Source organism: Schistocerca piceifrons, chromosome 4 (genome assembly GCF_021461385.2).
Source record: "Schistocerca piceifrons isolate TAMUIC-IGC-003096 chromosome 4, iqSchPice1.1, whole genome shotgun sequence".
Lineage (NCBI taxonomy): Eukaryota > Metazoa > Arthropoda > Insecta > Orthoptera > Acrididae > Schistocerca > Schistocerca piceifrons.
The window spans coordinates 456,977,843-457,002,675 of record NC_060141.1 but is presented as its reverse complement, the minus strand read 5'-3'; the positions used below and the strand labels follow the sequence as shown (position 1 = coordinate 457,002,675).

The 24,833-nt window shown below is 44.3% G+C and overlaps 1 protein-coding gene across 1 annotated transcript in view; it reads left to right on the top strand.

Moving 5' to 3' along the window:
• The first annotated feature begins 275 nt into the window (after window positions 1-275).
• The window catches only part of LOC124795910 (facilitated trehalose transporter Tret1-like), a 479,061-nt gene continuing 454,503 nt past the window's right edge, over window positions 276-24,833 (top strand). Inside the window, exon 1 of the mRNA XM_047259990.1 lies at window positions 276-350. The gene's annotated coding sequence lies outside the window, so the exon portion shown is untranslated. The remainder of the gene's footprint in view (window positions 351-24,833) is intronic.

The window sequence follows — 24,833 nt, the reverse complement described above, 5'->3', positions numbered from 1 at the left end:
AGGTCGAGCAATTTTCTCTCGGTCCTGCATCCGGCCTTCGCGTGACGGAAGCGGTTCGAGAACCAGAAAGTCAGCAGCGTTGGTCCCGGTGATGACTGCGCAGTCGGACCCGCCGTGGAGGCGGCACGCAAATACCGGCCGCGAGTACCGTTGGAGGAGTCGCAGGGCACGCAAAGGGAGCCTAGAGGTCCGCGCGCCCCCTCCGCTGGTGCAGAGAGTCCCCACTACGGCGCCCGCTGGAAGCGCGGCGAGGTGCCGGTCAGCCAGTCAGCCGAAGGCGCTCTGCCGCGACGCACAGTAGTTCTCCACCTACCAGCGCCACTGCGAGGACGACACCGGCCGACCCACAAGTACGTACCGGCGCTCCGCACCTCCCCTGGCGAAGGGACCGCTGCTGTCGCCTCTCGCGCCGCCTCACCCAGCTGGGGGCCGTACACCATCCCGCCGTGACTTCTACATCTATACCGATACTCTGCAAATCACATTTAAGTGCCTAGCAGAGGGTTCATCGAACCACCTTCACAATTCTCTATCATTCCAATCTCGTGTTGCGCCCGGAAAGAATTAACACCTATACAGGGTGTTACAAAAAGGTACGGCCAAACTTTCAGGAAACATTCCTCACACACAAATAAAGAAAAGATGTTATGTGGACATGTGTCCGGAAACGCTTAATTTCCATGTTGGAGCTCATTTTAGTTTCGTCAGTATGTACTGTACTTCCTCGATTCACCGCCAGTTGGCCCAATTGAAGGAAGGTTATGTTGACTTCGGTGCTTGTGTTGACATGCGACTCATTGCTCTACAGTACTAGCATCAAACACATCAGTACGTAGCATCAATAGGTTAGTGTTCATCACGAACGTGGTTTTGCAGTCAGTGCAATGTTTAGCACGGGGCAATAGCCGTGCGCGGTACGTTTGTATCGAGACAGATTTCCAGACCGAAGGTGTCCCGACAGGAAGACGTTCGAAGCAATTGATCGGGGTCTTAGGGAGCACGGAACATTCCAGCCTATGACTCGCGACTGGGGAAGACCTATAACGACGAGGACACCTGCAATGGACGAGGCAATTCTTCGTGCAGTTCACGATAACCCTAATGTCGGCGTCAGAGAAGTTGCTGCTGTACAAGGTAACGTTGACCACGTCACTGTATCGAGAGTGCTACTGGAGAACCAGTTGTTTCCGTACCATGTACAGCGTGTGCAGGCACTATCAGCAGCTGATTGGCCTCCACGGGTACACTTCTGCGAATGGTTCATCCGACAATGTGTCAATCCTCATTTCAGTGCAAATATTCTCTTTACGGATGAAGCTTCATTCCAACGTGATCAGATTGTAATTTTTCACAATCAACATGTGTGGGCTGACGAGAATCCGCACACAATTGTGCAATCACGTCATCAACACAGATTTTCTGTGAACGTTTGGGCAGGCATTGTTGGTGATGTCTTGATTGGGCCCCATGTTCTTCCACCTACGCTCAATGGAGCACGTTATCATGATTTCATACGGGATACTCTACCTGTGCTGCTAGAACATGTGCCTTTACAAGTATGACACAACATGTGGTTCATGCACGATGGAACTCCTGCGCATTTCAGTCGAAGTGTTCGTACGCTTCTCAACAACAGATTCGGTGACCGATGCATTGGTAGAGGCGGACCAATTCCATGGTCTCCACGCTCTCCTGACCGGTCCGCAGCTCGTGGTCGTGCGGTAGCGTTCTCGCTTCCCGCGCCCGGGTTCCCGGGTTCGATTCCCGGCGGGTTCAGGGATTTTCTCTGCCTCGTGATGACTGGGAGTTGTGTGATGTCCTTAGGTTAGTTAGGTTTAAGTAGTTCTAAGTTCTAGGGGACTGATGACCATAGATGTTAAGTCCCATAGTGCTCAGAGCCAGCCTCTCCTGACATCAACAACACATGTTGTGTCGTCCTTGTAAAGGCACATGTTCTAGCAGTACAGGTAGTGATACAATACGCCATTCTCCAGGGCTGCATCAGCGCATCAGGGATTCCATGCGACGGAGGGTGGATGCGTGTATCCTCGCTAACGGAGGACATTTTGAACATTTCCTGTAACAAAGTGTTTGAAGTCACGCTGGTACGTTCTGTTGCCGTGTGTTTCCATTCCATGATTAATGTGATTTGAAGAGAAGTAATAAAATGAGCTCTAACATGGAAAGCAAGCGTTTCCGAACACATGTCCACATAACACATTTTCTTTCTTTGTGTGTGATGAATGTTTCCTGAAAGTTTGGTTGTACCTTTTTGTAACATCCTGTATCTTTCCGTACGAGCTCTGATTTCCCTTATTTTATCGTGGTGATCGTTCCGTCCTATGTAGGTCGGTGTCAACAAAATATTTTCGCATTCGGAGGAGAAAGTTGGTGATTGGAATTCCGTGAGAAGAATCCGTCGCAACGAAAAACGCCTTTCTTTTAATGATTTCCAGCCCAAATACTGTATCATTTCTGTGACACTCTGTCCCATATTTCGCAATAATACAAAACGTGCTGCCTTTCTTTGAACTTTTTCGGTGTACTCCGTCAGTCCTATCTGGTAAGGATCCCACACCGCGCAGCAGTATTCTAAAAGAGGACGGACAAGCGTAGTGTAGACAGTCTCCTTAGTAGGTCTGTTACATTATCTAAGTGTCCTGCCAATAAAACACAGCCTTTGATTAGCCTTCCCCACAACATTTTCTATGTGTTCTTTCCAATTTAAGTTGTTCGTAATTGTAATACCTAGGTATTTAGCTCAATTTACGGCTTTTAGATTAGACTGATTTATCGCGTAACCGAAGTTTAACGAGTTCCTTTTCGCACTCATGTGGATGACCTCACACATTTCGTTATTTAGGGTCAAATGCCTCTTTTCGCACCATTCAGATATTTTTTCTAAATCGTTTTGCAGTTTGTTTTGATCTTCTGATGACTTTATTAGTCGATAAACGACAGAGTCATCTGCAAACAACAGAAGACGGCTGCTCAGATTGTCTCCCAAATCGTTTATGTAGATAAGGAACAGCAAAGGGCCTATAACACTACCTTGGGGAACGCCAGAAATCACATCTGTTTTACTCGATGACTTTCCGTCAATTACCACGAACTGTGACCTCTCTGACAGGAAATCGCAAATCCAGTCACATAACTGAGCACGCAATTTTACTGCGAGCCGCTTGTGTGGTACACTGTCAAAAGACTTCCGGAAATCCATAAATACGGAATCGATCTGAAATCCCTTGTCAATATCACTCAGCACTTCATGTGAATAAAAAGAGCTAGTTGTGTTTCACAGGAACGATGTTTTCTAAACCCATGTTGACCGTGTGTCACTAGACAGTTTTCTTCGAGGTAATTCATAATGTTCGAACGCAATATATGTTCTAAAATCCTGCTGCATATCGACGATAACGATATGGGCCAGTAATTTAGTGGATTACGCCTACTACCTTTCTTGAATATTGGTGTGTCCTGTGGAACTTTCCAGTCTTTTGGTACTGATCTTTCGTCGAGCGAACGGTTGTATATGATTGTTAAGTATGGAGCTAACGCATCAGCATACTCCGAAAGGAAACTTTTGCGTTTCACCAGTGGCACCGATCGCCTATTCAAAATCGGCCAAAGTTTATGCATCTCAGTGAGAGCGTAGGAACGGTGTAGTCCGTAAGGTATTTGCGTCTGGGAGTCTAGTGAAAAGTGGTCGAGGACCAATCAGCATTGTGATTTCCTTGTAGTTTACGAATTGATCCCGTCAGTCCAAAAAGTTTCAAAAGTGGATTAATAAGAAGGAGCCCTAAAAAAATAAAATTAAGTTCACAATCAACCCTTTGGCTTGTGCAGCCGGCTCACAGTTGGCAGCAGGTCTCAAGAGCGATTTATAATTGCCAGCGGTGGAATGGGCCGAGCAGCCATAGCTTCACCTTAGTGTTTCTTCATCCCTGTTAATAGACGGCATGACTTGTTGTATACCATTAGAAAGCTGAGAAATCGATCTGTTTAGCGGTGTGTAACACACTTGTATAACATACTATGTTTTGATATTTTGCGAATTATAAGCAATCGTTTTCAGATCTTGTTAGGTTTATCCCCCCACCCTCCCAGTTCAATCCAGAAAACACCCTCCAGAAACAGCGTAGTGTGAAAAGCGAGGAAGAAGGAAAGTGATACACGATATGAGTGTGAGACATGTCTAGCGGCGTCGCACGTACCTGTATTTTTTCGGGTCTACCAAACCAACGAAAACTTCTGAAACAGTATTATCTTAGCTTCTCATAACTTCAATAAATAGTAACGATAGATTTATAAGGAATTCATATCAAAACAATTACATAAGTTTGAGAAAAGTGTGTAAGACAAAATATGCTGATTTTCATAAATTTGAATAGTATATATAGGGTCGACTATGGGGAAAAATATTAGTAAATCGATGGGTTAGTTAAATTCGGAGAAGTGCGATTACGACTTGCACTCTGTCGGTTTCATACAAACTTTGATTATGTACAGAGTGGCAATAATTAAACTTTTTTAAAAGAAATTTTCACCATTTGATTGTTAATTGCTCATTTATTTTACACAGTAATGTTTTCGACTTTATAGCCATGCTCAAGTGCATGTTCAAATGTTAAAATATGTGACCACTCTGCAACATGTCATCGTCGAAAGAAAAATATTTATAGTCAACTGAGATAGTTGATGAAGAAGAGTGAAAAATGCAGGGCGCAGAGGTATTGTAGCTGTTAAATACGAGTTATTGTGTATTAATGGTTTTTCACTGTGCACAGTGTCAGCCATATTATGGCTTTTCGACATATACTCGTATCCTGTAATACGACAATTGATGTATAAGACGATGACATGCCACAGACAGGTCATACATTACCCACTGTGTTTATTGACTTTGTGTACTTCTTTTTAACTGTTCCACATGAAAATCTCCATGTACGTCTACATTTTACCTCCCTGTGTCACTCCTAACTATGTTCTCATGCCCCCCTTTAACGCCTTTTACATGTCCCGTTTTCTTCTTCTTTTTTTTTTTTTAATGTATCACACGGATGAAGAGCGGTGGATTGTGCCACTGTCAGCACTCCCCTGTCCATATGGGGCAGGCGAATGAAACCAGAAGGAAAAAAAAAGCCAGGTCAGACATATTTTAACATTTGAACATGCACTTGAGAATGACTATAAAGCCGAAATAATGATTGTGTAAAACAAATGAGCAATTAACATTAAAATGGCGGAAATTTCTTTCAAAAAAATTCTATATGACTGTGGTTCCCCACGCAGGAAAGATAAACTTCCGCTACCTGAGCCAGCATAGATGGAAAACTGTTTACCGTGTGAGCACCCAACTTTTTGGAATGATGCTCAGACTGGGCGCTGGAAGACTTGCTTTTTAGCAGTGTTACTTTTATGACGTGCCGTTAGGCGCGCATACTGGTACAACGACGTAGGGTTAAAACCAAGCATCGGTGTACGTTACAGTTGCAGACAGTCAGCATGGGTCCGGAAAAAGTGAGCGAGGCCCCGCTTTACTCGTAAAGTTGTTTTGTCAAAACAACAGCAGTAATGAAACATGCTGGCGGAGTGAAAATTTTCTCCTGGAAACATCCGCCAGGCTGTGGCTTAGCCATGTCTCCGCAGTATCGTTCTCCCAGATAGTTTGTATGCAGTCTCGATGGAGAATTTCTGTGAAGTTCGGAAAGTAGGAGACGAGGTACTGGCGGAAGCGGAGTTGTGAGAACGGGTCGTGAGTCGTGTTTGGTTAGCTTAGTTGGTACAGCACTTTCCCACGAAAGGGAAAGTCCAGAGTTCGAGCCTCGGTCCGGCACACAGTTTTAATCCGCGAGGACGTTTCATACCAGCGCACCCTCCACTGCAGCACTAGTGCTGCTGCTCTTCGCAAGTATCGACGCATTAAAGGAATACGGGGAGGTCCTCTTTCCGCAACGAGCTGAAGAACATGATTCGGAAGTTCGAACTAAACTGGCGACAATTGCGTCACACATTGTTGAGGTAGTTACTGTTACCACGGCTGAGAATACTGGACGCAAGCCCGCATCTCGTGGTCGTGCGGTAGCGTTCTCGCTTCCCACGCCCGGGTTCCCGGGTTCGATTCCCGGCGGGGTCAGGGATTTTCTCTGCCTCGTGATGGCTGGGTGTTGTGTGATGTCCTTAGGTTAGTTAGGTTTAAGTAGTTCTAAGTTCTAGGGGACTGATGACCACAGATGTTAAGTCCCATAGTGCTCAGAGCCATTTGAACCATACTGGACGCAATGCGCAATCTTCAAGCAGTGCAGAAGGTGTGTCACACAGCTGAATATTCTGTGGGCCACCGTTCGACAAGTGCTGCGAACAATTCTGAAATGCCATCCTTACAAACTTCCAGGCAGTCGTGGATGTAGATGGTCCTTACACTGAGTAACGTTTGTAACCTGGAGCAGAAACAAGGTACGCAATGAACAATGTTACCCGCTCATGTAGAAATTAAAGTGTGTGGGTTTCAATGGTTTATTCGTTATTTCTCTTCCACGTGTCCTTAAAAAATGTTTCCCCAAAGTTTCATTGTCCTACAATCACTCATTTTTCGTGGGGAGCATCACAAGTAGCGAAAGTTTGATCAAAACCATCCTGTATGTAGATAGCTCATCTACAGCGAGTTTGCGCGTGTCAAAATATGTGACATAATGGCCGCATCTTTTGATTGCATTGACTTGTTTACAGCGCCAAGGAACTGTAAACCTTAGTGTCCGACACGAATTTCAACTTCATACCTCTACCCGTTGCAGAGAAAAAGTGATCTTAACAGACGAACAACAAGTGGCAAAAAAAAAAAAGTATGCAATATAACTACAAATTAACATTTTTCGGGTTTTCTCCTTTATTTGTACTGTGAAAAACTTGCCTCTTGCCAAATCTTATAATTCCTGGTCAAAGAGAAGTACCTCATAGATTTCGATAAGTGACTTTGCGGGGCCGGCCGGTGTGGCCGAGCGGTTCTAGGCGCTTCAGTCCAGAACCGCGATGCTACTACGGTCGCAGGTTCGAATCCTGCCTCGGGCATGGATGTGTGTGATGTCCTTAATTTAGTTAGGTTTAAGTAGTTCTAAGTCTAAGGGACTGATGACCTCGGATGTTAAGTTCCATAGTGCTTAGAGCCATTTTTTGACTTTGCGGGCATGTGGCATAAATGGCCTTATCTCTTGATTACATTGACTTAGAAACTTAAATTTTTTTACACAAACGGTCCATAGACCTTAATATTTGACATATATTTCAATTCGATACCTCCACCCGTTCCTGAGAATAAGTGCACTTAACAGACGGACACCAAAGTAATACTATAAAAGTTCCGGTTTTACGAATTGAGGTAGGGAACCATAAAAATGGGGAAAAGTTCAGAGGTCGTTTTAATGCTTCAGGTATCCTACATAGTCTCTCCCACTAGAGGACAACGCACAGATCGTTCACACAACAATTTGAAACTGTCAGAAAAGTCCTTCTGTGGAATGTTGTTCAAATTGTCGAACCATCAGAGACCCATTCTGCAGTTTGTCGTGTTGTGGTACGTTCGTTTTGATAATCCCACGTTTCTTCATGCATGGTTGTTTTTTGCAGTAAAGAATTGTCTGCTTCAATCTAGTCGCGGCAGGCATCCACACGCGTTGTTTTTATTAGGATGTCAAGATACGCGTGACAAACTGTGCACACTCTTTTCCTTTCTTCAAGACGCTCTGGAGAATGTCCTGCACACTTTATTTAGAGGTTCAGCTCGTTTCTCAGTTGAGATTTTCGACACATCAACGTAGACACACTACGGCTGCACGTCCACTAATTAGCATTGCATGCTCATAATACAAAAGCCGTAGGATTACCGATAGTATTGGTAGTAGTTGCAGGGAAAGAAACATAAATGAATGTGTAAGAGAGAAACTTGGAGCCGACGATTTCTCTCTCTCTTTTTTTTCTTTTTTACATGTAGTGAGAATTACACATTATTCAGTGTTAGTCCATTGTGTATTTTATATCCTTACAGCGTATAAGTTGCGTTTTACAAATAATACAAATTAGTTGATCACGTAAGTTCTGTACTTTTATATAAGCAAAGCAATTACTTTTGATGCAAGTACAGTTTACATGCACAAACATAAAATAACATATCTAATTATTGTTGTTACTTTGTACTCAGTAGCATGTTCTTCATCAAGACCAAAGGCAAGAATTTCCTGTTATTATAGACAAATCCGGAAATTGTTTATCAATGACAGAAATTCGTTTTATATAAGTTCGATGAAGTGCTGAAGTGATGTTTCATATATTTTTATTTTGCAGTTCCTCTTTATTTGACCTTCTTGTTAAGGAAATTGCGTTTTCTAGGATATATGATAAATCTCTATTGTTTCTTTATTTTTACTACAACATCCCTCTGTTTGACAACACAGATCAACAATTTTCGAACAACCCTGAAACAAATATTGACAAGTTCAGTTTTGCCACTAATACTATGTATTTTTAAGTAATAGATGGGATGATAACTAAGTAGAACAAAAATGTTGCATTGGTTAAGCAACCAATTATTTATCTTCACTCAGTTTGTAGACAATTTACCATTTCTAGTTCTTAGGGGAAGTCGCGTATGTAAGGAAAGGAATCGTTATGAGGTAACGCCCGATAAGTATGCAACACACCTAACACACAGGTAATGCAGTACATCTTAACTGACCAAAGCTACTAGGAAACCTACCGTACTCTACTTTTACTTATGGCAATTTACAGTACCCTATGGTAATTTTACAACTCTACTCACAAGAAACTGGTCGAATGCACACCTGTTGTTTGCAGTTGCTAGTTCAAACTGCCACAGTAGTTACTGCACTGATGTCACTTATCTGCCTGGAACATGATGAACCTAGGAGCTTTTTGGATGGATGGTGTGTAGATGGATCTAGCTAATTCCAGGCGCTGAATATGTCTCGAGACCTTTATGAAAAGCGTGTATCTTGCATTTGTGCTACCTTAGTCAGTTTGCCACTGCAGCTCTTGCATCTTGCAAGCGGCTTTGACGTTGCCAAATCTAAACATCTAAAGTTAACGCATCTCACAGATAGCAGTTAATTTTGTAGCGCGCAAGCTATTTTGGTCAGGGTCTGTATCGCAGATCACCCCACACTGTGTTTCCCATGCAGTTTGGATATGCACACTGGTGTGCATTAAAATGACAACAACAAGGAGGATAGCAAATAACGAAATTTTACTTATTGTGCATGTACTGTATAGCAGGAAGGATACTTAATTTAAGATGCAGGTGATATAGAGGTTTAGTAGGTACAAAATTTATCAAAGCAATCTACCACCTCCAGCAGAAACAATGGCTCTAACACAGCTGGGCATCACGTTGAACTGAGCTTGAATGACAGATATGGGTACGTCATTTGATTCTGCTTCAGTTCCATGCCTGATTTCATCAATGATAGTGTCTGGAGAGTTGTGAAGTGCCAGTCTCTTGGCAACATGAACAAATGTTTGCAGTGGCTCAGAGATTTCCAGAAGGAGTGCTCACCTGGCAACAGCCGAACACCTGCGTCAAAGTAGGTCAGGATGGTCTTGCCAAATCTTGTTGGAAGATAATACCACAGAGTCGAGAAATAGGCACAGCAGCTGGCCTTAACACATGAGAAAAGTAAGAGCTGTTGTCCAAATTACCAACAGTGCAAACTGGAGATGATCGTGTCGTGTCGTGTGTCAGATGGCACCTAATACCATCACACCTGGTGCTGTGCTTGTATGATGATGACGAGTGGAATCTCTCAAAGCTCGCTCTCCTCGGTGTCTCCCCATGGCTACGTGCATTACGATGCTTTACTTAGAAGGGGCATTGTAAGGACGACCTGACGTCACTCCAGTAGTGTAGTTGGGCTCACCATTGTCAGTGCGCCCTTCTCTGTACACTCGTGAAGCGAAACCGCCTTAGTGGTCGCCGTGCTGACACTCCATGTTGCTCGAGAAGCTATCGCCCTGCTCGTCTTGCTGTAAACAGTCCTACCCACATTCTGCAGTTTTGCTAGAATGTAAACCATTTGCGTATCCAAGTGTACCAATCTGACGTTTGTTGCATTCCGTATCCACGGTGCTTCGACGTGTGTTCAGTAAGTAATGAAACAGTTTTTTCTCAGCCAATTTCAGTTCGAAAATGCAGAATTTGTTGTGGGACATCGCTGAATATCTGATTCAGCCCCTGTGGTTTCACGAAGCTCCGATAGGTGGCGGTGCTATACGTCTACAATGGAGGTGCATTCCAAGCAGAGAGCTGTCATTCAGTTGCTTTTGACGGAAAACCAAAGCCCCGCAGATATTCATAGGCGCTTGTAGAATGTCTACAGAGACCTGGCAGTCAACAAAAGCACGGTGAGTCGTTGGGCGAGGCATCTGTCATAATCGCAACAAGGTCGCACAAACCTGTTCGATTTCCAGCGTGCCGGCTGGCTGGAAACAGCTGCGACTCCTGCAATGTTAGAAAGTGCGGACACTTTCATTCGAGGTGATCGATGGATCACAATCAAACACTTCAGTGCTCCACTAGACATCTCTGGCGGTACAGCAGACACACTTGTCTATCATTTGGAATACTCAAATGTGTGTACCCGCTGGGTTCCTCACTTCCTAACAGAAGACTTAGAGGATTTGTTTGGCTCTTTTATCTGTTAGGCCTGTTAGGTCTTAGCAGTTATTGTATATTGCCCCCACTGATGTGTCGAAGGAATAACAGTATTGTCTGGATGATAACGCCGAGTCAATGGAATACTCGGCTCTAACGGGACTCAAGTGGGTCACGAGACTAGCTACATCCACATTCCAGTCCAGAGTGGTGTTTGTTGTATAGTTGCCTCGCAGGAATAACATATAAAGTGATCGTATGACAGTCAGTTACATGTTCGAAAATATTTGAACGATTTTTTATCAAAATAATAAGGAACAAATCAGTTTCCAGGATACGTATACATGATAAAAGTTAAAATTTGCGAACATATTATTTTTTAATCATACTCATATAACTACACTCAAAACTAGTTTTCTTACAGGCTACTAGACTTTAAATACAAATTCATCCATGGAATAGGAGGAGTTGTTCAGGATAAATTATTTTGGATTACATTTAAAATTTGCTCTGCTCCTCTCAGACATTTGATATTATTGCGAAAATGATCAAAAAGTTTTGTTGCTGTATATTGAATTGCTTTCTGAACCACCGACAGCTTTAATAGTGGGTAATAAAGGTCATTTTCTCCTCTTGTGTTGTAGGTACAGGTATCACATTACTGCCAGCCGTTGTGGTCAAGCGGTTCTAGGCGCTTCAGTCCGGAACCACGCGACTGCTACGGTCACAGGTTCGAATCCTGTCTCGGGCATGGATGTGTGTGATGTCCTTAGCTTAGTTTGGTTTAATTAGTTCTAAGTTCTAGTGGACTGATGACCTCATATGTTAAGTCCCATAGTGCTCAGAGCCATTTGAATCATTTTTTGTATCACATTATTATTAATTTCACAGAACTTTTTGAGAATGAGAAGAATAAGAGATCGTCTGAGACTGAATATTCATACGAAACGTTGAAGTTCAGATCAATAACGGAATGACAGACACAACGGTGAGGGGAATGAAAGCTGAATTTCTACTCGAAGTAAGAAGAAGCAACGAGCTCACTTGTGACGCTTTCTGTGACACTGTGAAGTATAGATGATGATAACAAAACAGTTTTTGTCGGTTGGAACTTAATTGAAGGTTAGCGAAGAAATTGTCATGAAAAAGTTTTTGTTTTTAGGAATAGATTTTAAAAGGTTCTGGATTCAGCAGTTTTAAGACATGCATCAACAACAAATTACAGATTCTAAGAGAATTGAACAGGGAAAAATGTAGCATTAGATTAAAACGACCATTAACTTTTAGAGGTGAAGTAGTTCCATATACTTTATACTGCGAATAACTACTGGACAACTGACAGTGTGCGAGGAGTGATGTCGATCAAAAGACACGATCAACGTTCAGCTATTACCGAGCGCTTAGCGCCTGACAGTGCTCTACTTGAAACAGTACCGAAATACACTTTCTCTGTCTCTACACGTTAACAGAACGATACTGCCACTCTTACAAAGGGCTTTAGTTCACCTTTTCCAAGCAATTGAACATATTATGTCTGTGTGTCCTGGATGAGATAAAGAGAGGCCGAAACACGGAACACACAGCCTAAACCCGCCAAATTCCACAAGTGAAGTTGGTTAGTGATAACTACTGGACTAACCTTCAGGAGGGCATTGGTTCAAATCCTCATCAAGAGATTCGTACTAAAGTTTTCCTTGATTTCCCTAAATTACTTAAGGTAAGTGCTGGGATGTTTCCTTCCAAACTGTTTGGCTGGTTTCTTTCCTATCATCATTCAGGGTACCCTCCGCCACGCAACGTAAATAGTAGGGCAAAGAGAGAATCAGAACAATTTGTTAGGGCAGTTTGCCTACATCAAGGGTAAGTTTGCACTCAGGGGTATACCTATTGTTTCTTTTGATTGACAGGAATATAAGATGCTAAGATGATTAAGACCCCTTGAGGATAATCCTTCCTTTTCATTAACAGGATCTTAACTTATTGTTCCCGAACCCATCCCCCTCCCCTTCCCAACCTCTCAGGAAACCTCCAACCCTCCCCGCTTCCCTCGTTGATACAGGTACACTTTCAGGCCTGAGTTATTCTAATAGCCCCCTCTCACTCTAACAATTGTCCGCCCCTGGTGGCTGGGTGGTCAGCGCGACGGAATGTCATACCTAACGGTCCGGGTTCGATTCCCAATAGGGTCGGAAATTTTCTCCACTCAGGGTCTGGGTGTTGCGTTGTCGTTATCATCATCATTTCATCCCCATCTACACGCAAGTCGCCGAAGTGGTGTCAACTCGAAAGACTTGCACCAGGCGAATGGTCTACCCAACGTCTACCCAACAGGAGGCCCTAGCCACAAGACATTTACAATTCGATTGATGGCTTAATTAAAATGCTCAATTAATTAACCCCTCCCTCTCTGGTAAATCCCCCAACCCCCCACCTTTCACCACTACCCCCTATGTGGAAACTAGCAGCTCTGTGCTGGAGAGGAAGGGTCTAACAACAGAAAATTGAATTACATAGCAGAAGGTATACTGTTTATTTATAAAAAAATTCAGTTTGCAGCGATTGGATCTCTCTTGCTCATCATTCTATAATGTTTGGGAAGATGCAGGTCTTGTAAAGCAAATCGAAAAGAAGTAATCAAATCAATCGCTTTTTTTTATCCCGTTACGCAAAGGATACCGTCATGAAACAGCCACACACGTAATTACACTGTTAAAAAATCTTTCGATCGCGAAGCATGCAATGTCCGCCATGCTGTCATGCCACAGCACAGGCAGCTCGCTCGGGATCCTGCAAAGCGACGCGTCCTTCAGCAACTGTGCCAAGTGCCGTTGTCTAAGAGGTGTCCCCTTGGGCCTGAGACTGACAGACTGGACACTAATCCTCGGGCAAAAACACCTGAGAAATTCCTGCCGAAACACGTGCTCGCTCTCTACATTGGCCACATCCTGTCATAGCCACTGCTGGGCCCGCACACACTGTCGGTCATGATTGGACCGAACTGTAAACTAAGCAGTTCAAAATGGTTCAAATGGCTCTGAGCACTATGGGACTTACCTGCTGTGGTCATCAGTCCCCTAGCACTTAGAACTACTTAAACCTAACTAACCTAAGGACAGCACACACACCGATGCCCGCGGCAGGATTCGAACCTGCGACCGTAGCGGTCGCGCGGTTCCAGACTGTAGCGCCGAGAACCGCACGACCACTCCGGCCGGCAACTAAGCAGTGTTTCCCCAGTAAACCCCTGTGCAATGCCGACGCACATCAGAACTCCTTCCAAGGCACGGACTCTACACTGCCCCTGCCTCCCTGGTGCACTTTCTTGTGTTGCATTTCATGAATTGCTTCGGGAGTTATTACACCTGGTGTTGCGGAATATTGCCACATACATAACTTAAAGATGTCGCAGGAACTAAATGTCCCACTGCATAAAGAAAAGATCGCGACACTCTTGTGAAACCATGCCTGAAACACTTCGTGCCCTTTTGTGGAAAATACCCTTGTCTTTGGGTACAGGCTTCTTCAGGAGTTACTAAATCCAATTGAATATGTCTCTAAACACACTTCCAAAAAGATCGCTGTACAGTAGATTACCCCAATTTTGCGATGTATACCACTTCTGACTCTGAAACAAGATTTTAGCACATTTGTGAAACCTCTGTCTTCCTCCACTACTCTGAAATATTTCTGTGCATAAACAAATTAGGTAAAGTGTTTAACGCCTCAATACATTTGCATATTTGCTTCACAAAATTCAAATCAAAGTTAATAATTGATAAATATTCTTTATTTAATAAATTTGCGGGAGATGGAGTTCTCCCATTTGGGTAGACATCATGACAGCACGCCTCACCTCTGCATCCCATGACACAATAATGGAATGTAGTGCGGTGTAGCTGCCTCTATTTGGGGTCTTCCAAGTGTGTGTCTGTCGTCAGGGCGCCGCCACGAAGGTCAAAACAGCCCATTGTCCTAGTTACAGGTCGCGTTACTAAATACCACCAACCACAACCCGGATATCGGCCTCCTTTAATCTAGCGGTCCTCAAACAAAGCACCAAATGTCGGCATCCTGTTCATTGGCAACCCAGTCTCGCTTCCTGTCTCTGTCGCTCTCAAGAGGCCACTTCCTGCTTGCCTGTGTGAACCAACGTCTCCAAACATGAAGATGGAGGTTTTCATCTTTTCCCAGAATACTGTGTTCCTATTGGCTAATGCTGGAGACAAAGGGAAAGCTGTTGCAATTTCGATATAAAAAAATAGAGTGAAGTAATCCGTTTACACTACCCTGTCCAATTAATTGTTTAACAATTTGCAGGAGACAAATAGATCGCTTAAATCACTCACTTCCGTCTTACGATGATACATCTTCATAATAAAACAACGTTTGAGTATCATACACAAACATTATGCGAATCAAGTAATGAAATTACCGTCACAAATAGATCATAGCGTTAAATGTATCCGAGGTCTTGTACGCGCCCTCCTGCACCACAAGGTTTCTACTGTACATATTTGGTGAAAAAGAGCCTAACGATCACAAACTTGCGATCACAAAGCGCGCCGGTCAAGAGAGAGGGAGACCCACACCCGCGCCTGACATGCGCACCCGTACCGAACGCATCAGGCACGCAATACAACTATCGGAAACAATAAACTGATCAGTCAGGAATTCCGCGTCGCTATTGGATTTTTAAAAGTACTATATTCCTAAACTGGTTCTCTCCGCTACATTCCGACAGAGGGAGGATGGTTCTACTGCGTCATAAAATAGACAAGAGCAAATACCACTGCAAATCAGAGTCCACTGCAATGTCTTGAGAAGCACTAAACACGACTCATTTAAACCACGATCCGGCCCTTAGCAATAAGCTGTCTTGGCTAGATGTCAGAGACAGCTGAAAACACTCGCACATCCCAGGTGCTCATGTTCCGAGGTCCACATGCAGCGAGGCCAGCCCCTCGTACACCGCTAGCGCCGACGTAAAGAGGTCAGTGAAAATTTCCGCCGCGGCCGCTGCCGCATTCGTGGAAGCGCTTGTATGCCAGAGTGCACCAACCGCGGCCATGGAGCACATCTGGGGATGACTGGAGTGGTAGGAATTCGGATGTTATCAATACGTCCAGCGCGAACGTCCATCATTTCGAATCCTCTCTGACACAACACACACTTCCATTTCTGGTGCGCTCACCCAGACCACTGTCACTTCGACAGCCCTCGCTGCCGAGGGCAAGATCAGACAGGTAGGAGCATTCTTGGTACACGACACGGGTTGAGCTAATCCGTTACTTCTGGTTGCCGACTCCTCGTGTCCGCCCTTCCAGGCAGCCGTGGTGCACTGCAAAACAAGCAGCTTCGGCTTGGACGTATACTGTAGATCTAAACAATTCCACCGCGGCATAGACCCACCAGTTTAAAAAGTCTACTTTACCCAATCCCTGGCAACGACGTTGTTTACAATATACCTCGATTCTCTCATGCGAAATGTAAATCCCTCCCGTTTATACGAGTTACTTTCGAAGGTAGAAGAAATCGGACAATACACGCGTTTTCACGTCGCTGAAGTATCGTTACTTGTGAAAATCCTGTACAAAACTATAGCATAGGCTATAGTCACTCTAAGTATTATTTTATCAGGTAGAAAAATATCTTTCCTTATCTGTCACATAATGCATCACAGGCTAGAATATTAAACTCATTTTTGGCTCATGACGGAGTGCTAAGATCTATCACAGTCAAAGGACGCCTCCTCACTTTCGGACTCTCTCTTAAGGTAACCTAATATCTCGCCACATTTAAGAGAAAGTGCATCACAAATTGAGCAAGTCAATAACACAATGGTCCACCTATGGCCCTTAAGCAAACAGTTATACTGCCTGATATTGATTGATAGAGTTGTTGTATGACCTCCTGAGTCATATTGTGCCAAATACTGTCCAACTGGCAGGTTAGTTCATCAAACTCTTTGGAGGGCCCTGTCCATAATGCTCCAAACGTTCACACTTGGGGCGTGGTCCAGCGACTTTCCTGGCCAAGGTAGGGTTTGGCAGGCACAAAGCCAAACATTTGAAGCTCTCGCCATGTGCAGGCCCGTATTAACTTGCTGAAAAGTAAGCCCAGGATGGTTCGCTATGAAGGGCAACAATACGGGGCGTAGAATATCGTCGACGTAGCGCTGTGCTGCAAGGGTGCGGCGGATAACAACCAAAGGGGTCCTTCTATGAAAAGAAATGGCATCCAAGATCACCACTATATAGAGATGAGGCCCCTCCACTCCCGCACCAACGTGGTGACCAAACCAAAAGTTCTACTGCCACCTCCGTCAACATGTTAGTTATCTAGTAAGTGGATCACAGGACGCTGGGCTGTGATGTTATCCGTGCGTCTGGGTAAGACTACGCATTAACACGGTCCACCAGGTGATAGATAGTGGGCGAAACGCGAGTGAGGGTAGCGATTTGAAGAGCAGAGGGAAAAAAGTGCCAAGGCTCGTGCCGTGGGGGAAAAAAAACCTCTGCGACAGTGGGATGGGTAGTAAGAGCGGTACTGGCTTACTAGCTGCGATATATCACCACTCCTGGTTGTCAGCCATACGGCGAGTGACAGTCAGGTTGGCCTCCCACTGCCGTGCCAGGCATCTGCAGACAGTTCTTCGCTCGTATATGGGGCTCAATTCTAAACGGGGCTCGTCACTGAAGACAATTCTACTCCAGTCAATGAGATTCCAGGCCGAAGACGTGTCTGGAGACGCCCTGCACAGTGGTGGGAGGCCAACCGGACTGTCACCCGTCATTTCATAGTAGGGCACCCTTGGTTGTCATCAACAGCACCCTTACAGGACAGCGGTACGTCGACGATGTTCTACGCCCCGTGTTGCTGCCATTCGTGGGGAGGCATCCTGGGCTTACATTTCAGCAATATAAAGCCCACCCGCACCCGCCGTGAGTTTTTACTGCTCGTCTTCGTGCTTGCCAAATCTTACCTTGGCCAACATGGTCGCCTGATCTCTCCTCAATTGTGGCCGGGGACCTCCAAAACCAGTTTAGGATCTTTGACAATCTAACGCTCCAATTGGACAGGATTTGGCACGATATCCCTCAGGAGGACATCCGGCAACTTCATCAATCAATGCTAACCCGAATAACAGCTTAGTTAAGGGGCAGAGATGGACCAACGCGGTACTGACTTGCTCAATTTGCGAATCCAATTTTTCTGAAATTGTAATCATTGGTCCATCTGTACATGTACATTGCATCTACCAATTTCTGTCCCATTCAGATAATTCCTTGGTGTTGCGTTGCTTTTTTTGTCTTAAAGTGTATTTTAGTTAGATAAAATACGTGACGCTTTAAATAGTGAACCATATGACAAATTACAACAACGGTTCTGAGCGAGGGATAACCTGAACAGTATATAGTAAACTTGAGTGACATGTTCCAAGGAAGGTGACTGAAGAAGATAATCTTGTCCTTTAAAGTCCAATATTGCAAATACGTGCAATATTGCAAATGGGACTGAAGAGATAGTGAGTACGAGGGCTAATTTGCAAAGTGGTCTGGAGTAGATTATTATGAATATCTGTTGTTAGAGGTAGTGAGTAAGGGAACTTTAATCATTCAATACCAAGCTTGGACGACTGGTCACATGTTTATTAATTTACGTTACTTCCTTAGTGGACATTAGCACTCCGACTTCAGGCCACAAGTGGCCCATTGGGACCATCCGACCGCCGTGTCATCCTCAATAAGGATGTGGATAGGAGGGGCGTGTGGTCAGCACACCGCTCTCCCGGTTTTCTTTGACCGGAGCCGCTATTGTTCGGTCGAGTAGCTGCTCAATTGGCATCACGAGGCTGAGTACACCCCGAAAAATGGCAACAGCGCATGGAGGTCCGGATGGTCACCCATCTAAGTGACGGCCACGTTCGACAGCGCTTAACTTTGGTGATCTGACAGGAACCGGTGTATCCACTGCGGCAAGGCCGTTGCCTTTGTGGTCATTACGCAAGACTTATACTGCAACTTGTTACTGTCGCCTTCTTTAAGCATGGGCTCTGCAAAAAAATAGTCGCCTTTTCTAAGGCTCCAACTTCTATGGTGTTCCTTCAAGTGGGTTGATATTGCCTCGTTTGCTAATCTAAAGTGCTATCTTCAACACTGGACAAAAAATCTCCATTATTGTTGTGCACTTAAAAGGAAATTCTACAGTTCCTGGATTTCAGCTTTCAGGGAGACTTTTTGTTAATATGGAACAGTGCAAAAGTTATTGGTACACTCGATAATGCATAAAAAAAGTTCTGGCCACCTCTCTACTGTACCCGTGCTCAACCCACCACCTGAAGACGTTAATAAATCACTCATTTCCAGTCATTCGTTATCCAGTGGAATCACAATTTTCACCACCTCAAATGTCGCTTATCACTGAGTTCAGAAATTTGTGGTTTATGAGGAGCTGCTTCACCACTGTACCCCAGTTTTTAACTCCCTACGCCCAGTCACTGAGCTAACTGGACTATTGGTAACAACTTAGAACTTACGAATGACAGCTTCCGCTGATTTCATCCGATTTCTTATAACGACCCTCCGCAGTGCTCGATGATCCCTGTCCGTCAATACTTGAGGTCTGCCTGGTCATGTTTTAGGTGTTGCTGTTCCTTCGTGATTCCACTTCACATTCACATCACCAGTAATCGACATGGGGGGGTTTGATGTTGAAATCTGCCTGATAGGTTTGTTACTCAGGTGAGATCTAGTGACTAACCCACGTTCGAAGTCACTGAACTCTCTTGACAGAACCATTCTGTTGTTACTGCTTCTCTACTAACAACTGACAACAAAACACTCCCCGCGTCCTTTTATACTTGTGGGTCCTCCTCTAGTGAGATCTAGTGTTTAATACCATCACCATTTTACCTTAACACCTGTATTTAAGCCGAGCGGTTCTAGGCGCTTCAGTCTGGAACCGCGCTGCTGCTACGGTCGCAGATTCGAATCCTGCCTCGGGCATGGATGTGTGTGATGTCCTTAGGTTAGTTAGGTTTAAGTAGTTCTAGGGGACTGATGACCACAGATGTTAAGTCCCATAGTGCTCAGAGCCATTTGAACCATTTGAACCAACTTGTATCTGCGCCACTTATAGAGGTTGATTCAGCTGCCCCTACCGATGTCGTTTTATGCAAGCCGCACTACGTCTGTATCAGAAACGGTATCCAGACTGGCGACAGCCACATAGTCGATTATCAGTTCCCTCTTTGGACGACTGTTGGCAAACGGAAAAATATGAGTGACACGATATTTTTGGCGAAAGGTAAACCTAATTTATGCTACACTTATCCAAGTGTCTCCAATCTTTCTTTATGTAATTAACGGTATAGTCATGCAGGTTATGGCTATCTCTAAGTTTATTCCGAAAGATTAATATACACTGCGCTTTCCTTACAGCATAGCATGCCTGCAACAACGTCTGGCGGCATTCACTACAGCTTTGGGCAGTGGTCATAATGTTGTGGCTAATCAGTGTAAAATCCACTGATTTGTGTCAAACATAACATTTAACTTTTAATTGGTCACTTACTGCACAGCATATTCTCCAGTAAAAAAGTTCTTTATAAAATTATGAAACTTATCGATAACTCTCCAAGCCAATTGAACTGACAAAAGTCTAAACCAAGTCCGTTCAGTGATTTGCTCGTGCGAGCTGGCTTGTGCTCATGACTCGGCCGGCTCAGAATGCTTTGTTCAGAATGTGACCATCTTCAGAACATTTATACCACGCCAGGAATTGACATTCGTGGAGTCCCAACACCTGCTCCGTTCATCTCCACCACCTACCATCATGATATAAATGGTATGAAGATGTTCACTTGCTGGCCGAAACTGGTCAACATCTGAAATAAATATTTTAGTGTAATCAAGACAGTTTTTTGTCCATTATTAAAACTGCTGCATTGATGACAAATGGCAGTGAAATGAAACTTCTCTTTTAATTGCTGAGGCAAAGAACGTGGGGTGGCTACTGTTAACCATGATATTTGTTTAGATTGATGCAGCCTTAAGATGAAAGTCGTTCCGGGCAACTTGTAAACTGATATCAACATTTATTTCGTGACTATTTTATTCACAAATTAAACTTAGAAACACTGCAGGTCAAAGAATACTACTTATTTTGCTTTCCGCTAAAGCATTATTGTCTGGTATCAGTTTCTGAGCACCGCTAATTCGAAGATAAGTTTTTAAATCGAAATACGTCAGTAAGGTTCACTGAGTAGATTTCGTTCTCATCACTGCGGGAAAAAGATGCTCGCGTAAATACGTAGAGCCAAACATCGACATAATCGTAACTGTAAAATTGTGGAGTTGTGGAAATTTATGTTCCAGAAAATTTTTATACGAGGGTTATTCCAAAAGTAAGGTCCGATCGGTCGCGAAATGGAAACGACTATGAAAATCCGATAAAGCTTTGCACAGATGTGTTGGGTAGTGTCTCTAGTATAACCCCAGTTAGCATCACGTCGCTCTTCTCATTTCTGAGCTCGCAGTGAGTGCGTAAAGATGTCTAGAAAATAGTGTCTGCCGCCAAGTACGAGGGCCTGGTGAGAAATTTCGCCTGAAGCTATGCAGCTAACATTACATAACTGTCGTGCTGTTTCTTCTTCAAGACAATTCTCAGCCGCATTCTGCAGGGGCAATGAAGATGCTCCTGCATCGTTTTCAAATGGAAATGTGAGATTACCCACAATACAGTCCGCAATTGTCTCCCCCTGAGTTTCATCTCTGGTCACATGAACCGCTGTCTTTGAAGGCAACATTTTGACACAGACAACGAGGTGTAGGCCAGCGTGGAGAATTGGCGGAAAGCACTGGCGACTGCCTTCTATGATGAGGCTATTGAAAAGTTGGTACAACGCTATGACAAAAGTCTAAGTCAGAACGGCGACTACGTAGAGAAGTAGCTGAAAGGTGTAGCTAATTGTTACAAGTAAAACATTTCTGATGTTCACTGTGGTTTCAATTTGGCAATCAATCGGACCTTACTTTTGGAATAACCCTCGTACGTACCTAAGACGTATTTTGTTACGAAACTTATCGCTCAACTGGCTGACACACTGCTAGTCTATGAGCTGTAACTACAGCTAGGAATCCTGCTCTGTCATATAAATTGATATTGCTGTGTCTGAACTTTGCTTTAAAGATCCTAACCCGGCCATAATGCTACATTTGCATAGGTTTTAAAAGAGCTACTCACTACTTCAAGCACTGCGCCATTAAGTACATACGTTTGCGTTTAAAACTATGGTGAATTTAACGCATGGTCATTCCTCTGAAGACAGCACACAACTTGCACTTCCCCTGCGCTGCGCAATGACGTCAGACAGCCGTATTTTACTGAGAGCGCTCACTACTCAGACGGAGAGCGAGCCTGAGCGATCGTGCTCACCTAGCCGTCTGCCGAGCAGGACTGATCCAACTTATATACGTGAAACTGTGACAATATGAGCAGTTATTAAACAATTTAAAGATGAGAAACAACAGAGGAGAAAGCAACATAGGATGTAACTCGGGATTACGAATAGTAAGAAAACTGCTGTGTCTCACGGTCACAAACCCGTCAACCAGAGCGTGCTGACAACTAGTGACTTCGCGCTTGCTAATTTCGCTTCATTTTCCATGTAGAACGAAACTCTCCGCTGAAAGCGGAAAAGGCAGAATTCTAGACTCGCTAATGAGCTGTGGGGAGTGTCAGAGTACACGTTTCCTTACCGCTAAGTTATTAGTGCAGTAATTACCGGCTAGTAGGTGTGACCTTGTTGTAAGGGGGACTTCAAAGAGTGTCTGAACAACGTAATGCTTCGGATTTATTTTTACTACGGAGTATGTCCTCATCTGTAGTAATGCTCCCTACTCTGTGACAGTCGATGCGCACTCAGCCAGTATTTCTATCACCAGTATGTGACAGGCAAGGTGAGATCAGCTGGTAGAGGAAAGTTTTTTTGTCACCAGATATTGTACCAGTGCTCTGGGCTAAATCCCAAATCTCGTGGAGTGAGTGTTTGTAACAAAGTTGATGGGTAGCTATCTGTTAATCTCGCCGCCCCTGATGCTACAAGAGGGAAATGACCTATGTTCCTCTCCCTTCCTGTCACTTCGATACTGATCCACAGCAGCGCAAATTGAACATTCCGCTACAGAAGCGCTTGTCACAGTCATCCACACCATACAGTCACATAGCTATCACTCCATAACACGATCGGAAAAGGTCAACGGCGAACCACGTTCACGAGGACCTTGCCCAGGACAGAAGTGCACAGTTCCCGTATTGTTCTGAACGCTCGTTGCATGAATATGAAGTATAACATATCATATAAAGAGAGAGTTCACATTGAATATAAAAAATAAGGTAGTAATCTTATAAACCGTTCGAAACCGTCATGGAGCACTTGAAAAGGTGCGACAGCCGATGCACATTTTGAAGCAACAAGAGGACATTTCGACATTTATTATGAGTTTGTGTGTGACGAGCTCCACTCACCTAAATTGAAAACTTTAATTAATAACTAAAAAATGAAAGATTTTCAGACATACGTTTACATGACCTCTTTCCTTGTTTAATCGTAAGCAACCTGCCCCAAAGTTTGTAAAATGATGTTTTAATCACCCTGTATATATACCATACAGTATATCGCACACTGTTGGAAAGAATTAGTACACTCTTTTAAAGGTTTCCAAACCATTCAAGATTTATTATTGCAACAGTGAATATCGAGTTCATGAAATAATTACATTTACAGACCAATAGAACAAGTGATTCAGACGTACCAGGAATCAACCCATGCTGAAACACCGATGTTAGTGCATGGTGGAGCCTCCACGGGCGCCAATGCAGACACTGGCTGTGGCACCCAGGCGTTCGTACAGATAGCAAATACTGTCCTGGGATACGTTATTCCACGCCTGCTCGAGCTGTTAACGTAGTTATTTAAGAATTGTTGATTGACAAATTGCATTGGTCACTTCTCATTCCATCGTATCCCAAGCGTGCTTGACTGGAGACAAATCAAGAGATCGTGCTGACCAAGGAAGTCGCTGCAATTCTTGAAGAGCGCGTTGAGTTTCACGGGCAGTGTGTGGGCTTCTTCCACTTCTTCAGGCTGAGGACAGCTATTGAATGAAGGGTCTACCGTTAGGCATTTTCTTCCTCTTAAGATTGGAGGGGGGGGGGATTTGTTATTCTTTATTTTTTTGTGTAATACGGGGCAGTGTGTGGGACGATTTTAGGGTCTTAATTTATTTGGGTTTCTTGTTTCTTCAGTGCATTGTCTTATTAAGGTTGCGTGCTTTAACGGTCAAGCAGCGCAACGGTGATCGGTGACGTTCTCGAGGGCGATGTGGTGTTCCGGATGAGGAGTTTGGTGGACGCGCGTGTCTTCTCGTAGAAGCGTCGTGCTATCTTCTGGTGTCGTTGGAGAACTTCCAGTTCTTCACCCGCGGCATGGAGGTATTCATGCGGAACTGGCAGTGGACATGATATACCCGGCGTAGAATTTTATTTTGGAGCGACTGCAGGCGCTGAATATGTGTCTTCGCAGCTACTCCCCACACTTCGCAAGCATAATCGAAGAGTGGGCGAAGGTACATACGATAGATAAGAAGACCATTTTCGATGGACAGTTCTGACCGCTCGTTGAGGACGGGATACAGGGCTCCCAGTCGTTGATGAATCTTCTTGCGAACGTCGGCGATGTGCTGATTCCAGGTGAGCTTTTTGTCCATAAGGACTCCCAGGTATCGGACAGATGATAGCTAAGGGAGCTGCACTCCATAAAGGAGCAGCTGACGTTGTGGCGTGGTACGCTTCCAAGTGGAGACAATGGTCTGCACTTTGGTGGGATTGAAACCGATTCTCCAGCGGCCTGCCCAGTCTTCCAGTCGATTAAGGGGCAGTGTGTGGGCGAGCATTATCCTCTTTGGAACAACACGTCACCTTCCTGTTGCAAGTTCGGCAAAAGGGCGGGTCTAACAACATTCTGCATGTACCAATCGCTGGTTGGTGTCCCCTACAAATCTACGACAGGTAAAGGAGAGTTGTAGGTTATCACTCCCCAGACCATAAGTCCTGGGACAGGGCCAGTGTGTCATGGACGAATGCACTCTACGAGACAGAGCTCACAAGGTTT